This window comes from Typopeltis vanoorti, chromosome 5 (assembly GCF_054136105.1).
Source record: "Typopeltis vanoorti isolate ZY-2024b chromosome 5, IOZ_Tvanoo_1.0, whole genome shotgun sequence".
Classification (NCBI taxonomy): domain Eukaryota; kingdom Metazoa; phylum Arthropoda; class Arachnida; order Uropygi; family Thelyphonidae; genus Typopeltis; species Typopeltis vanoorti.
Genome location: NC_143553.1, coordinates 66,932,551 through 66,945,864, shown reverse-complemented (window position 1 = coordinate 66,945,864; position 13,314 = coordinate 66,932,551). Strand labels below are relative to the sequence as shown.

The following is a 13,314-nucleotide window of genomic DNA, read 5'->3' as shown; positions in this document are numbered from 1 at the left end:
ATTGAATTTTCCAGTTGCAAAATTCAATACATAGAGTTATATTGTACTTTGTTATTAATTGCTAGTCTGGTGGAGTAGAGTCAATTGTTTTTATGTATTAAGTTAGTTTTATATATTTAAATTATATATTTAGTTTCATATTTCATATATATAGCTTTATATATTTAACATGAATGTATTTGTGCAATTTTAATTCAGTTCCAGATGTCAAATATACTTATACACTATAATACTATACTAATATACTCTAATTTTTAAGTCTTCTAAGGCACTTCTTACAGTATCATCCCATGTAGATCCTGGTCTTCCTCTGTATCTTTTCCTGCTATCCTCACAATCAACACTTGTTTTGCTGATCTTTCCTCTATCATGCTGGTCAGGTGACCATACCACCTTAGATTAGCTCTACCCACATATTGCTGAATGCTACATGACTCAACCATTGATGCCATCTATTCACTGTCCTAATTTTTCTAAAATTTCCTTTCTTTGATCAGATGTTTTATTTCTAACATGAATCGTGGAACAAGAAGTTAAAATGGTTTGAATACTGACTTGTGTACAGCTCATTTAGGGTCTTGACCAATTGCTCTCTAATTCCATATAAATTTATTCACGACTCATTATGGGGGTTAATGGAATGAATACAGCACATAATCACTATCGTATTTCATTTCTGTCATTGAGACTCAGTCTGAGTGACTGAGATGAAATATAGGAGTAATTAAATCTGTTGTTTAATTATTTAGATGTGCTGTATTCATTCCATTAAACTCCATAATTAGTTCAAACCAGCACATTATTTTGAATAGTCAGTTATTCAATGACTCCCCCTGCTGTACCAGCTTCACTAATTCTGTTTCCATATTTAATTTATGATCTTCACAAAAAAGTTCACTAAATAGCTGAAATGTTTTATTTGTTTTATAGGCTTTTTCCTATTCAGGATGCAGTTAACATTTTCAATGTTCCTGCATGTTTTTATAGTCTCTTGTACCAAATTTATTACAGCAGTTATTCAATTTAGTTATTCTTCTGGCTTGTGCCAAATATATTTAAGAGTAAAACATCATCTTCATAAAGTAAAAGAGCTGAGATAAATATCTCGAATTTTGATATCAGCCTTAATATCACTTGCTTCATAATGTGATCCATACAAATGATGAATAAGAGTGGAGATAATGTCACACCTGATTTAATATCAAACCATTTTCCTGTACCACCTTCCATTCTGACTCTTAACTTACAACTTAAATACAGACTATGCATTGCTTGTTATAATTTCCCATTTATACCATATAACTGTAGCATTTGGAAAAGCTTTTCTCTTCTTACTTTGTTGCATGCCTTTTCCAGATCCAAAAACTTAAATACAGATCCAAGCTGTGTTCTCATGATTTTTCAAATATTTATGTTGAGAAATCAGCAACTATTTAGTATCTTGTCAAGTATGTTTACATAAATCTTACCTAAAACACTCAATAAGAAAAGTCCTCTCAGTTTACTCTTCCATAAGAAAAGATGGGGTACATAGAGTTCTACTCCTGACCATGACTTCTGGATAATGCTGTGCAACAAGTAAAAACTTTCATATTTGAGCACTTTGATCGAATATCATATATTCCAGCTGTATTTCTACATTCAGTGGGTTTTTCCTGCCTTTAGTATTTGTATTCCACTTTTGAGGTTTATGTTGACTTTTTCTAGCTCTAATATTGATATGTACTTTTTACTCCCACACGAGAAGCAGCAGGGTTTAAAGCAAATGAATTCCATGATTGTATTCCTCTTGAATATTTTCTACTGCTGTTATATCACCATTTATTTCATTTAAGAATCTAAAATATTTTATCTTCAGTTTCATGTCACCTTTATCATTTTTGATTCCTTTTTACAATACTCTAAGTATTTTCAATAGTCTCCAGAACATTTTGACTTTCTGATATTTATCTGCCATATTTTTACCAAAGTCTTCCAAGGAGTTTTGTTTTGGTACTTTCAAACACATTGCTTTGTTTTCTAACATTTTCTCTGTATTCTCTCAGAGTAATTGGAAACTTACTTGCTGGGAAGTTTGATACATTTTCTTCTTTTTCATAATTTCTTCTTCAGTCTATGATCTGATTTTTCTTCCTTTGCCAGACAATTTCACTACATGCTTCTTTGGTTGAATCAACCAATATTTTCTTCAGGACCTACTGCTGTCTGAGGGTCGGTTTATTTTAGTGTACAGTTCATGTCTGAAAGCTGCTCAAATTGGATTATAGTGGATTCTAATTAATTGGGACACATAGGGAATAATATGATTTGGCCCAGTGAAGTGGCTGCCCCAATTAAGCAAAGTTGAAAGTTTCACATCAAGAGTTTTAAAGGTGTATTTTGTATTTTAAAAGGTTTTTAAATACACCTTTTAAAATACAAATTTAGACAAATTTTTCATTTATTGTGTATCATCGTTATCACTCTCTTGTTATTCTCATGTTCTCTGATGTTTTTTTACAATTTCCTCCTCAAAATCTTAATTTTTATTTTAGTGTTGAAGACTGTCATCAATGAATACAAACTCTTAATAGTTTCTGATGTGGTTCACATCTAATGAGATGTCATTTTCACTGTCTGCTGTATCTGCCATACCCATGATTGAATACTTGAACTCCCAGTAAGCAAAACAATTTTGAATGGTATTGTTGATTATTCCTTGCCAAATATCGACCATAAACTGCATTAGCTGTAAAAGATTAACCTTTATTGTTGACCTCCTAAGCAGTTGTCAAGAACCAGTAAAATAAATTTCCATTATAATTATATGTCAGAATTCATTAGTCAATTCTTAAATTCAGATGTCAGCCACGCATTTTTGTTCGCATGGTACTGAACTGGTAAACTCTCCATTCCAGTCCCTTTAAAGCATCAAGGCCTGGCTTTTTTTTTCAACTAACGGCTTTTGTTTAGTAATTCTCGATATATATTTGCATATCAGCATAACATTGTTACATGATCTATTGCTGTCATTGATCCAACAGTGTAGTGTTTTATAACAGAGGAAATCACCCAATGTAGCACAAAAAATATACTTCTTTCATCAGCACTAAATTTGTCATCAAAACTTACACTCCATGTGGTAGAGGTTACTACTTGGCCTAATTAAATGGCATTATGTCCCAAATAAATGACAAGAATTCTTGTTGTATTTCATTTTGTTTTTGTTCTCCCAAATAAAATGGCTTCCAGTAGACCAATTAACTAGAATCTACTGTATTTTTAAAATTACTTTCTTGCACTTCTTTTCAATATGATATTCAGTTTCATCCTGCTGAAAACTAAATGGCTCTCATTTATTTCAAATCCCTGTATACTCTTGTTTTGAACTAGCAAGAAGATATCACTATCAACATAGTCAGTGAGGTTTTTCTACTTTCCACAAGTAGAAAAACCTCACTGACTTTTGTTGGAACATGATGTTAGTAATGAATAAACCTTGTTCTGAATGGAAATCCGGCAGGGCTAATAAAAATGGTATTTACCATTATTTTTACTTCTCTTTTTCTCCAAATTTTCCGAAAACTTTTCTGTATGTCTGGTATTCATTTCCTATTCTTTTTTAGATCTACAACCAGGATCAACGTTCACTTTTTTTATATCAGCTGCCTTCTCTAATGACTTGAAACAATTCTCCACTTCTTCTTCAGTAGAACCACATGCAGGGCCAATTCCTCATTTTGATCTTTATCCACATTGCTCTACTTGATATCGCTATTTAAGAAGATTATCATTGTGTTTAGAGTTCAATACTATAGGGTACTCTTTATTTTCCCTGATCATTATTGTCCAAATGTAACACCCTGTGTTTTTTATTTAGAAGAATCTTTTTTTTTTTTTTTGTCATTTTTGTTTCAGTTATACTAGTTATGTCAATGTTCCATTAGCTGACTTTTCATTGTATGCCCTGGTTCCCTAAGGAAAATAGCAGGGCCTTGTTTAACTGAGTGACAACCCAGCTGGTATGACATATGACATTTCATCTTGGTATACCACCTTAAAAGATTATATGTTGGTCTTCTCCTAATTATTTAGCTTTGACCTTTAAGCAACTTCATCTTTCTTTACCTCCTTTAGTTCTGACTGCTGGCTTATAGCTTAGTGTGTGTATTGTCCCATATTTACATTATATACAAGAAGAATTAGATAGCAGAATAAGCAAAGCTGGTATAGTGAAGAGCCAGTTGCATAAATTTATATGGAATAGCAAAGATTATCAAAACACTAACTAGCAGTATACAAGACTGCTCAAACCAGTTTTAACTACTGGATATGAGATTTGGATTAGAAATAAAACATTTGTTCAAAGACTAAATACTACATATATGAGAATTTTGAGAAAAATTAGAGGAGTACACAGATGGCATCACTGGCAGTATCATATTAAAAATGAAGATATTAGGAAAGAATTTCACATTGTTAACATTCAAAAATGTATCAGCAGAACTACTCTAAGATGTTTGGTCACTTAAGTTAATGGAAAAGAAAAGGTTAACAAAAAACAAGTGTTTAATATCAAAATAGCTGGAGAAAGACCTAGCAGAAGATTCAGATATAGATAAATTGATGCAGTTGGTTATCCTAGAACAGAAATATAATGGAGTGCTAACAAGTGAAAGACTGATCTGGAAGAATATTGTAGCCTGGCAATTAGTAATAATGTAAACTTAATCGTGTAGTACCTGTCATAACATCTTGTTACTCCCCTTGAAGGTACATATCAAAATTCGATGATGACAATAATAATTTAATTTTTTTATTTTGGACTGTGGAGAATTTTTGGAAATATAGCAATATGCAGAATGATGATCTTGTAATAAATACACTGGTTTCTATAAAATTAAGGAACATATTACGGTAACTCAGGGGGAGGACATGAAAGTCAGGTACATTATGTAAAAAGTGACTCTGAGTCTGGTTATCATATACAAATGCGTGGTGTTGTCAGCAGTATATGCAAATGAGCCATGACATAAAACTAGGCTTTTTTTTGGAATGGTTTTCCATTCCATGTCTGGAGCAAAAACAAGACATTTTGTGATAGCAGAATTCTTGAATATGGCTGCAAGACGTCATTTAACCAATGAATTCGCATTGTGAGCCATTGTAAGACTAGAGGCTTGCCAAAGTTAGGTAGAAGTACCCAGATGGTTGCACGTGAGTCATTCTATGGTTCACAGATTGTAGAACCATTTTCAATAGTCAGAAACAACATCTAGGAGATAAAGTGAAGGAAAGCCACAGACTATAACTGTAGTGGGTGACCAATATCTCCAGTGATCTTCTTGCTGAAACAGCAATGCTAGTTGATCTGATGAAAAATCAGAACGACTATGATCTGATTTCTCATCATCAACAGGAACATTGGTATTTGCTTCCGCTTGGAACAGAAGGCTTCACAAAGGTGGTCTGTGTGCTAGGCAACTGGTAGTCTGCATTCCTCTATCGCCATGCCACAGGAATGAATGTTTGAAATGGGCCAGGCTTCACAGAAACTGGGGAGCAGCATTGTTTATAGATGAGTCTTGATTTGCTCTACAAAGCAATAATAGGCGTGCTTCTGATCTGGAAAGAACCAGGGACACATTATCATTCCTCTAATATTTGTGAAAGTGACAAGTATTGTGGAGGTAGTGTGATTGTTTGGCAAGGCATGTCCTTGATTGAATGCACTGACCTACATGTGCTTCCTAGATGTGGAAAGTTTTTTCACTTGGTTATACTATAAAGTAAAGATGCCATGAAAATCTATTCTTGGCATCTTTAATTTATAGTATAAGTTTCATCCTTTATCTAAGTATAAGCAAAAACAAAAAAAAAGTTTGCACGACTGGACTACTTATATGTAGAGACTAATGACTTCACATTAGTTGTCTTAATATCCCATAATGCAAGGCACATATCCTTACAGACATATATAATGCTATGCATTATGGGAAGAGCCACTACCCAGACTAGTTTTGACTTTCATTGAGGTGAAAAAGTAAAGGGGAAGGGGGATATTCATTAGGCCTAGAGTAGTTAGTATAGTGGTGCAAGAGAGCCTGATAGTATTAGGAGAAAGAAAAGACAGATAGTATGAGAGAGAGAGAAAAAGACCTCAGCTCTTTTATATCACCATGTAACCAAAAGCTACCAGTTTTCCTTTTTCACCAGTCTCATGCAAATGAACAACCAAAAGACCAATTGAAACTAAATTGCAAAGATTACTGATACCGAGGTGGTTAACATTGAACAATTATTGTCTTATTGATGTTTGAATGAATGAATATGTAAAATGTAAAATAATACTGTAATTTTTAAAGATAAAGTTAGACAAACATATGCGTTTACTCATATCAGTAAATTGAATTTGAAATATAACTAACGAAATGTACAGGAAAGTGCACAAAAATATTAGGGCCCAAAAATATCTTACCCTTAGTTAACAGTTGCAATTTTTTCACTTGGTTATACTATAAATTAAAGATGCCACGAATATATATTCTTGGCATCTTTAATTTATAGTATAGGTTTTATCCTTTATCCAAGTATACAATAGTTTCCACAAGGCTTCCTTCGATTTGTCTGTCTCTGCATTGAGTCTCTTTTTACAATAAGCAAGGGGCACTGTTTCTTCCTTGGGACAACCAACATTTAACATATGGAAGATGATCCCACTGAGAATGGTGGACCACAACTATTTACTGTCAGCAAAGATGAGACATTTTCAACCATGAGCACAATTTTTTTGTTGGTGTCACAATATTGTTCATAATGCTGAACCCTCGCTTGCACTCTACATTGCTCACTAGTATTATTATTATTATTACATAACACCTCCAGGGAGTACAAGGACTCATCGAGGGAGGGCACCTACTCTACAACTCCCTGTCTCCACCAATGCACCAACCTCAGCTACCTTCATCATCTACACCAGTGCCATCTACTGCCGACCACCACCACTATTATTTTCACAGACAATCACAAACATCCATGCCCACAGTGGGATTCGAACCTGCAACCTTTTGGCTGGAGAGCGGATACGCTAACCACTCAGCCAACCAGGCCGGTATTGTTTCAACACACTTCAGAAGTTTCTTCATGGTGTCTGACACATGCTTATCTCCACTGTGCATAAAATTCAGAAACTACACACAAACTGTCATTACAAACTCATTTTGTATTATCACTGTCATCTGAGCTATTTTTCTGTTTAAAGAAGGTACCAACTTATCTGTAGTTGAAATAGTAGGCCTACATAAACATAAAAATATTATATGATTTTCTTTGGGCTTCTAACTATCACAAGCTCTGATAAACAACTGCTAATCTGCTGTTCTATTGTTGGTTGCTGACAGTGTTGCCAACCAGAAAAGACAAAATATCACTAAGTCTGTAAAAATTCCACTACACTATGCTGCAATAATGTTTGCTTGTCAATCACTGCAAGATAACACATTACAGGAAGCTCCAAACCTCCCTGTCCCTTTCATCACACATTCGTAATCAGGTGACTGTTGATGTTGACTTTATATACACATTCAAAACTGTCAACAGTTGTTGAATAATAACACAATAATGTAGGCATAATTACCATAAAGGGAGAAAGGTCACAAAACAGAAAAATGTTCTGGATCCGGGCCCAGTGCATAAAGAAGTTCCCGGACTGGGCTCCAGCTGAAGTCAACCACTGATAACACTTCATTAAATTAAGAGGACAGAACCATTTAAAAAACCTCTCACAGTAAACATAGAATTTTATCTCTCCCTGGTGAATATTGCATAATGTGGGTGGTTTTTCCACTTTTTCCACTTGCAACCTCTACGTGCGAGAAATTTTTATGCGACCTCAAGTATAAAGGTATCAGTGGCACACCCATAGGGTGAGGGGTCAAGGAACCTTGGCATCCTCCCAAAGGGAAAAAAACACTAGAAAATTTTCCAAAAATCTTTTCCTAATTAAAATTCATTTTTTTAATTTATATTATATCGTGTCTTCTATTTCTATACTACTTATGAATTAGCGGTCACATAAGGTGATAATACCCTATAGCTCTCGGGAATCACGGCTGCTGTGAACATAAGTCAAATGAAGTAGTGCTCGGGCGGACCAAGCGTTACTTCGTTTGCCCGAGACAAGCCAGAGGAGATCATGGGTATCATGTATTGGCAATCATTGCAAATGCTCAGCCACAGGTCATATACAATGCATAGTGTGTATTCTCAAATCGTCTACTCAATTCAGCACCTCCCCAAAGATTAAATCCTGAGTGCGCCACTGATAGGTATATAAAATAAGCATACAAATCAAGCATTTACTGATAATAAATCATAAAGAAATTTATTTTGAAACAAATCTTTGGTATACATATAATTTTTCCATTTATTAAAGATGAAAGCAAATTTGTATACTAATGAGATGAATGTTTTTCATTGATTGATCGTCAATACTGACAGTGCCACTTTGCATAAATACATAGTACAAAATGGCAGAAGTATGTTTAGGGCCATTTCAGAAGTTGTTGGAAATTCTGTCCTAATCCCAAGCTAAAAATCATTTAATGATTTTTTAGGAAACTCAAATTTTAAACCTATGTTGTTTGATAACTCGGCAAATTCTTCTTGAACTTTTAGTGGATGACTGACTTTTTTGATTTCAATTGAGTATGGTTTATGAACCCAACCTAGTTTTTTAGAATCAAAATTTGAAGGGAAGTATTTCTGAAACTGTGTCTCCAAGCACTTCAGATGATCAATTATAACTCTTACAATTAAATCTTTGGGAAGATTATTTTCAATTATAAAATCATCTGTAGCTGTTCTACAGATGATTTTATAATTGAATTTAGCATTTCTAAAGAACCATTTTCCATCCTATTCTTCCATATTTTAACTTTTTTTTAGTAAAACTTTCAATTTTATCTTTTAACATAAACATGTTACAATTTTTTCCTTGAAGTGACATGCTTAAATCATTGAGTTTTTCGAAAATATCCAACAAATAACATAGTTTTGAAAGCCATAAGTCATTATGAAAAAAATTAACAAAATCTGGTTTCTGCCCAGTCAAAAATATAACAACTTCATCTTTTAATTTCAATATGTTTAAACTTTGCCTTCATGAGAGCCACCTTACCTCTTCATGTAGTAATAAGCTTTTGTAATCGGTGTTCATGTCTTTGCAAAGGTTTGAAAACAAACGAGTGTTAAGGGCATGGCTTTTAATGAAGTTAATGATTTTGATAGTATAGCGAAGCACAACATCTAACTCTGGTGATATTTTTTTGGCTATGAGTGCCAAAAAAAATATCATGCCTCCAAATACATCGTGCAGTGAGTAAAAGTGATATATTCAGTGCCACCAGCTTTAACTTTTGCTACAAATCCAACATTCTTGCCCATCATTGCTCTAGCACTATCTGTACAGACTCCAATGCAATTTTTCCACTGTAAACCTTCATTTGTGAAAAATTCATCAACTTTAAGATATATATCTTCCCCTCTTGTGTGCCCTTCCAAAGGGTGACAAAACAATAATTCCTCATGTATATTTCCTTCATAAACATATCTTACATAAAGTAACAACTGTGCCATGCTAGAAATATCAGTTGTTTCACCTAACTGAATTGCAAACTTTTGGGCTGCCCTTAAGCCTGGTAATAAGCTGCTGGAATTGGTCATTACTAATTTCAGAAATTCTTTTGGAAACAGTGTCATTCAATAAAGGAATTTTACGAATTTCATCCTCATACTTTTTTCCAATGAATTCTGGCATTTTAATAGCAGCAGGTAACACGAAATCTTCTCCTATCGCATAGAGCGTTTTAGTTTTTGCAATTAAATAAGAATTTTCGTAAGATGCAAGTAAATGCTTTTTGTTGACAGTAACAAATTTCTCAAAACATTGTTTTTCTTTATTTGAAGATTTTAAATGTAGTTTAAAATATTTTTGTTATTGTAATACTCTACATGCTTGGTATTAAAATGCTGTTTTAGTTTTGGATAGTTTCATGCTCTCTGCAGCCAAAACTTCATTACAAATTGAGCAAAGAGGTTTTTCCATACCATCATGATTATTAGAAGTAAATCCATATTGCAAAAATGATTCAACATATTTTCTTTTCCTTGTCAATTTAGGTGTACTACAACCTGGGCAAAGACTCTGCTGCATTGTCATCAGTATTTTTACTTCTTCTGTCTAAATTTAGCCACTTATCCATAACCGAAACATATTTTTTTCAGTTATGATGGTATGAATGGTGGTAGGAAAATATTAAAAGTCTTTATTTTCTATAATTAAACTATTATGTTTCTGTAAGAGCAGAAAACTTTGTATACAGTAAAAACACTGCAATTCATAACATACAATAGTCTTAAATCGGAGCCGAGGTATTTGTGGCAGCGTTTGTTGGTGTTGCGTGATGGCATATGCGCAGTGCAAAGTGCACATGTTGTGTGTTCAGAACCAAGGCTGCAGTGAAGTCACGCAAGGCAACACAGGTGAACGCTGTCAGAAACACCTCAGATTCATTAGTATTTGTTTGATTTTGATTTAATTTTTGGTAGTTGTGCATTCAGAAACTTTTTCTGTTGCCAAATTTTTCAGACTCTCACATTCAGTTATGTGACCCCGTATGGGGTCGCGACCCACAGTTTAAGAAGCTTTGGTCTACACCACCTAGCCAAAAATTTGATATCTCTTAGAATGCTTCTTTCTAAATACAAAAATTGTCTGACTGAACAATAAAACTTCCACAATACAATAATATAAAGCATTTGTGTGTCATAGTGCTGATTTTCAAATTTATGTTTCTTCCTAACCTTCCATAAATGGTATTTTAATTTGTTGATTATAAAAATCAAAATTCTCTTCCCATTGCTGACAGGTGATTGGTACTGTAAAAAAAAAAAAAAAAAAAAAAAAAAAAAAAAAGAACCTGTTCTGTTGTAAGTAATGGAATGCCCAACACATTACTTTATCTGTTCCAAATACACAGGGCAAGAGGGCAGCTGTAGAATGCATGTTCTACTGTTTCTAATCGGTAACAGATGTCACAGATTGGATTTCTTCTATTTGATGGTATTGACTGTATGATGACCATATGCAATTCTCCTAGCAAGATCCCTCCTGTTAAGGTATTCTTGGAACCTTAACAGTAAGTTATGAAACAAAGTGTTGTTGTTAGTACCCAACTGTGATTTTTCGATGCCAGAATGTTGTAGTAATCTTAGAGTTAAGCACAGAAACATTGTAGTATTTAGGAACAATCTCAGCTTTTGGACCTTTATAATCATTTACTCCAAACAGGGGATGTTGAAAACCCAGGTAGTACCAGAGAAGGTCTGCATGTGTGTGTGATTGGTGTGCAACATTTATGTATACAGTAAATTTTTTGTATTTACTAAGGATTTTTGAAGCTGTATTGCTTAAATAGCCAAATTTTAAGACTGGAAGCCCAAAGTCTCCATGCTTCTTTGATAATTGAATAACTTTCTATTTAACTTCTTGGTATCAGCTGTACCAAAAAAAAAATTGCACAGGCTTATAATTGCTTTTCTTCAGCTTCTGTAATATTGTATGTAAGTTCTTGAACTGGTAATATTGGGTAAGTGAAGAAGAGGATTACAAGTATAGCGAGGGGGGGGGGTTAGTCCAAAAGGAATGCCTCCAAGATCCCACCACTTTCCAAAAACTTTTAATTTTGTCTTGTCTGCATTAGCAGTTAATCCACTGATCTTGCTGAATTTTTCCAAAATACCAAAAAAGATATATATGGAATCATTATCCTTCAAAGCGCCTACCACATCATTGGTATATGCTAGTATCTTATTTTCCTTCATAGTTGAAGGAACTGTTATTGCACAGCACGTGTACTGTTGACCTCCTGCAAAAAAGATTCAAGAACCAGTACAAAGAATAATGGATTAAGAGGGCAACCTTGCTTGACTTCTTTTTGAATTTTGACTGGGTCTAATAGGAACCCATTAACTAGGAGGTGGATAGTTGAATTGGCCTAGACTCCTTTTATAATGGATAGCAACTTTTTACCCACACCAGTTTGTTGGATAGAGGATGTGGAACAGAAAGGGGATGTTGAATATTATCAAATTCTTGAGTAAGGTCTACTGATGGCACTGCCATTGGCTACTTTTTTTTTTTTATATTAACTAAGCAGAGTAGATCATATAACAAAACAGATTAAATTCTAGTTTTCAACTTGGAACTCCATACGCTTGTGTGCTTTTAATTATATATATTATATATCTCATTCCTACTTTGAGCCTGCTATTGATAAGTCTCCAACTGCTGATTCAAGTATGATCTTTATTAGGTTTTGGAATGTATGATGTCCTACAAATTCACTGTCCTGATGAGAGAAAAGAATAAAACACCAGGCTTTGTGGCAAAGTTCTATCCCTAGACCATCAAGTCCTGGGAATTTTCTTCTTTGATAGTCTGGCATTCTTTATAGGTACTTCAGATGTTGTAATGGTCTGATAAGCCCATCATGGGTATGAAGAAGAAAGCTATTAATGTTCCAGGAGTTATAATTTCTTACAGTACTATTGTCTTCAAACAGATTTTTATAGTTAAATTAAGGGGATAAAAATCCCTTATTATTTTACAGCCAGTATGCGAAACTCTAAGATCGAAAACTACGATCTACGAGTTTCATGCCAAAAATTGACAGCTTGTACAATCAGTGGGTTTGAATGTGAACTTGACTTCACGAAGAATTTTTCTGCAAGATCATGAAGAAGGGGGGGGGATGTATTAAGTGCCAGTTTCTTGGTGAATCTGTGAATTTCTGATGAACTCGTAGATCGCAGTTTTCGATCTTAGAGTTTCGCATACTGGCTGTAAAATAATAAGGGATTTTTATCCCCTCAATTTAATTAACTTCGCCAGAAAATATAGCCTTTTGGCTTTTCATCTTAATTATAAGATTTTTATAGTGTTTTTGACAGGAGTCAAGCTAAATGCTGCTAAGTGATACTAAGCTAGTTGCTAAGTGCTGCTGTATTCTTATTAAAATTTTTCTCTTCTATATGTTTCTGCCTTTCCATTTCTATCTCTATGTTGAATTCTCTATGTATGATATTGCTACATTCTATACCATTGTTGGTTTGCTACAAACCACCTTCTCTCTTTATATTGGTCTTTCAACTTTTTTTTTTTCTTTTGAGGAAAGTCTATTCCTTTCCCCATTTAATCATACTCTGTTTTACTGCTTGTTTGAATTTTAACCACATATCCCAGTTCCATATCCCATTATCCCAGTTTGAACAGAG

At 34.0% G+C, this 13,314-nt stretch overlaps 1 protein-coding gene across 4 annotated transcripts in view; it reads left to right on the top strand.

Moving 5' to 3' along the window:
- The window catches only part of Sfxn1-3 (Sideroflexin-1-3), a 260,013-nt gene that overhangs the window by 64,461 nt on the left and 182,238 nt on the right, over nucleotides 1–13,314 (top strand). The gene's annotated exons all lie outside the window — the stretch shown is intronic.